This window comes from Juglans regia, chromosome 6 (assembly GCF_001411555.2).
Source record: "Juglans regia cultivar Chandler chromosome 6, Walnut 2.0, whole genome shotgun sequence".
In the NCBI taxonomy this organism is placed as follows: domain Eukaryota; kingdom Viridiplantae; phylum Streptophyta; class Magnoliopsida; order Fagales; family Juglandaceae; genus Juglans; species Juglans regia.
This window is the reverse complement of record NC_049906.1, coordinates 10,583,780-10,588,457: the sequence shown is the minus strand read 5'-3', so window position 1 is coordinate 10,588,457 and position 4,678 is coordinate 10,583,780.

The window sequence follows — 4,678 nt, the reverse complement described above, 5'->3', positions numbered from 1 at the left end:
TTTAATATCGAGGCTCGAACATCATGGTCAGGGTGAACTCTTTGGAGTAGGAACTCAAGTTGCTACTAAGGAAGGGAATAGTTTTAAATTGCTTAGGATAATTAAGGTCTTAGGTTCCGTAGAATTTATGTAGTGAGTTTTTGGGTAGGAGGTTGTAAGTTCAACGTATCTTAAGGTTAGATTTATGAGAAGTTTATCTAAGGTTTGAGGCTTCATAGTTTTTAGGAAATAAGGTTATGGGATTAAGCTGGTAGGTTCAACAAGCAATTGGGGGATTACTTAGATTAGAAGTTTTCGATCTTGTCGACCTTGATAAGCAATTTGATAACATTTGGAGTTTTAGAATTTACAAGTTTTATAAGGTGAATGTTTTAGATTTAAGGATGTCGATCTTGAGGATTTCGGGAAATGATTTTTATCTGGGTTAAGGTTTTAGAATTGTAGAACTGAAGGGCTGAATTAAAATAGGATGATGAGGGTTGAGTTACTAGTATGAGAATTTTTTCAGGAGAGAATTTTTTTGGAGATGGAAGGTAATGATCTAGTTTGTGTTTTTTCTGGGGATTGAAGATGTTGATCTAGTTCGGTTAATAATTGTTTGTAGCTCGAGGTTACAGTGACAAGTTGACGATTTAATCCATATCAATTTTAAGGATAATAGATGGTGCAGATTTAGGAAATGATTCTTGTTGATTTCAAGGATATAGGTCTAGTGATGGAAATGGTAATGATGATCACTTGCACGTTTGGAGGATTATTGGTTTTGGCTAAGGGTGCATGAGATCGATGCATAGTAGTGGTGAGTGTTTATGGATTTCGGAGAGTGCAAGTCTTAGTCTCAGTTTTTGGCTTGGAAGAAGTGGCTTGGGTAGGTTTTCATTCATGCATTCATCACTCGTACATACTATTACGTGCATGCATACGTGTCATACGTGCATTCATTTGAAAACGTCATTGGACGGAGTTTTTCTCTTTTAAACATGGGCATCCTTTTCGTAAAACGTTTCTCCCGTCAGTGCCTTCATTTCTTCAAGAGTTCGTGCATACGTGCATTCTTACATACATGCATACATCCATTCATTCTTATCACTTTCATAGGCCAGTACACATTGTTACGCCCCGTGAGTTCGGGTTAGCGATCTTCCTTTGGACCAGGATTCTGCCCGTGCCCACGGGTTGAGAATCCCTTTCATAGGGGGCAGCACTGGGTGCACTTCCAGTACTACTTACCCGGCATTGCAATCTGCCCATTCATTGGTACCCTTTTCATTCATTCATGTGGCCGTTACGTATCTTCATACATTCATGCTTTCATTTCTTTCTTTCTTGCTTTTCATTCATTCGTTCATGTCAGCTCTAGAGAGCTGGAGCTTTCATTCACTTCATTCTTTCATTTAACAGTCCTTTCCTGAGGAAACATTTCTTTTCATAAGAAAACATTTCTTTTCATGGATAAACATAGTTTGGGGCGTAAGCCCAAAAGTGGTCTTTTCCTTTTTCCGTTCATTTCAGTCCTATCCTTTCTTTAACAGTTCGTTCGTGAAAACATCATTTAAGAACATACATGGGCTTAAACGTCAGTTTTCGTGGCATCCATAAGCGTCACCTTGAACGTCGTCAATCATGGCATCCATGAGCATCACCTCGAAGCACACATGAGAGCGTCAGTTCGTAGGATCCATAAAAGCATCAGTTGTCATGCCTTTCATGCATTTTAATCAGTTTATAGATTTTATTAGAAAATACATACAATAGATACAGCGTATAGTCATCCATTCACATGCGTACAATTAATACTTTGGTTGCGTAAACAGGGGCTGCCAAGGAGGGGCCGTACATACTTATACCTTTGAACAAATAGCATTTTCTTTCGTAAAACGTCTTTCATCTTTTCTTAAAGTGTCATAAAGAAAAAGCTTTCGTTTTCATTTTTTTTTATCTTATAAAGACTCTAGAAGAGTATGAACGTTAACACTTACCTGGACTCCATGCTATTTGCATGTCATGCAGTCCATTCATGTGCTTGTCAGATGGCAACCTACATGCATACACATACCTTAGCGTCATTTTCTATCTAATGCATAAGCAACTTAAACTAGAAATAGAGCTTCGCTATACTAGGAACACTCTCCTTCTATCCCATGCACTTACGTGCCCTTTACTATGCTAAACCCTTCGGGGACTACTTACGGTCACCACATCTTCCAACTCAAAGTCTTGTCTCGAGTGCTCATCCACTAAAGTGAACCCATGATTCACCTTAGAATTAAGACACTAAGACATTCGTCTTACTCTTCTTATTGAACTCATCTCGATGCATGACTCAGACCGACTAAGTCACGCATCCCAATCCTAGACAATACATCCGTCACTATCTTCATGCACCTTAGCCCATACTAATCCTCATTCTCATCCGTACAAGCCACACAGCTCTAAGCCAACTCCGAGGCTTAAGCACTGTGTAACTGTACTAATGACAGATCACCTGTTACATATGGTGAATCCGTCCGCCACATGTGTCTAACCAGATTACACATGTACCTTACCCATTTATCACCTAAGATCAACATATGACACATTGATCACCTGCTTGTATAAACAAGCACCATACTCCGTAATCAATCTTCTCTTAACCCAGCTAGCATGACTCTTCATGCTACCCGTCCCTTTTGACAGTTCATCCCAACACTTAACACAACAAGACTCCATTCACAACTACGCCTTATGTCACATCATATAGCTCGAGATTGCTCCAAAGCTACACTGTGACCTTGTCGTGTTACCCAACATTCTACTATGCCAACTTCTAACTCATCACGAGTACGATTCCTCATGTACTCCCGTCACATCGTGACATCTCGTCACGTTCCCATTACGCCATTTCTACACTCTAACACTTCACCCATCATAAGCATGACTGCCAATAACCACGTCACTTCGTGACGTTGCCCAATCATTCTTCCTCTGCGTACTCTTACACTTGTTCCGTTACTTCGTCCATCACAAGCACGACTGTCAATTGTCATGTCACTTCATGACATTCCTCAGTTATGCTTCCGTTGCGCACTCTTATACTTATTCTGCTACTTCACGCATACTCCTAGCCATAAGTCCATCACAGTGACACATGCCACCTCAGACTACAGGCTACGCTATAACTACTTCAGGACACTGTTCCACAGTTCCCAACACTACCCATCATGTTCCACGCCCATCAATCACTTAACCATCCTTATCCCTACGACATGCCACACGGAGTGTCGCTGCCACATGGAATACGCTCCACGTATACTCCCTTCACATACACCACATCACCACTATGGCATACCTGCCATATGGTGCATCATTATACGACATGGAGTACACTCCTCGTGTACTCCCTTCACATAAGCCACATCACCACTATGGCATACCCGCCATATGGTGTATCACTATACCACATGGAGTACACTCATCGTGTACTCCCTTCATACACACTATGCCACATTATCATTATGGCATACTCGTCATATGGTACATCACTCTACCACATGGAGTACACTTCACATGTACTCCCTTCATGCACACTACGCCACATCACCATTATGGCATACCTGCCATATGGTGCATCACTCCACCACATGGAGTACACTCCATGTGTACTCCATTCACACGCACTACGCCATATCACCTCTATGGCGTACATGCCATATGGTGCATTAATCCACCACATGGAGTACATTCTGCATGTACTCCCCTCATACTCACTAAACCGCATCACCATTATGGCATACTCGCCATATGGTGCACCAGTCTACCGCATGGAGTACACTCCACGTGTACTCCCTTTACATATGCCACATCACCATTATTGCATATCCGCCACATAGTGTACCACTCCGCCACATGGAATACACTCCACTCGTACTCATCCCATTCCACAATACGCCAGGAGGGTATATTTTACATATACTCTCATCGTCTCACATTATGCCACACAAAAAGTACACCCAGCATGTACTATTCCCATTCCACCTGCCACGTCACCAATACAACACAACCCACAACACAACACAACACACTAAGCTAGGATCGAAACGCAAAATGAGATGGCGACTTCAAGTCTTGCCGCCAAGAATGTCAGAATGGAAGGTGCGAGCACTACATGATGGATGGACTCAAGTACATCAGACTGACTTTAAGCATGTCAATGGAGGAACAACAAGATGCGAGGGCAAGTGTTGTACAAGACGTGACTGAGATGTTGAATGTGCGCGGAGATGCGTAAAGACAACGCGAGGACACATATGAACAGATCCCTAATAAAGATGAGCAAATTCCTTAAAATACTGCACAAAACTCTTAGAACACTAAGCAAATTCTTAGAGTACTAAGCAAGTCCCTAGAACCTTAAGCAAATTTCGAGGACAAAATTTATTTAAGGTGGGAAGATTGTCATACCCTGCTCCTTCCTTCTTACGTACGCTTCTCTCTTTCTGACGTATGTTCCGTCTTTATGACGTAAGCAAATCTCAAGGGCAGAGATTTTGTAATTGTCTGCCCCTTGTATCTAGCGAATACGAGACTCGTCATGCGTGTCGAACCATGATGACGTGTTTCCAAAGATATCGTGTGACTTCGAGGGCACGCCCAGTGTTTTAAATATGCTGGAAATATTTATAAAGAGTAATTCCAGTAT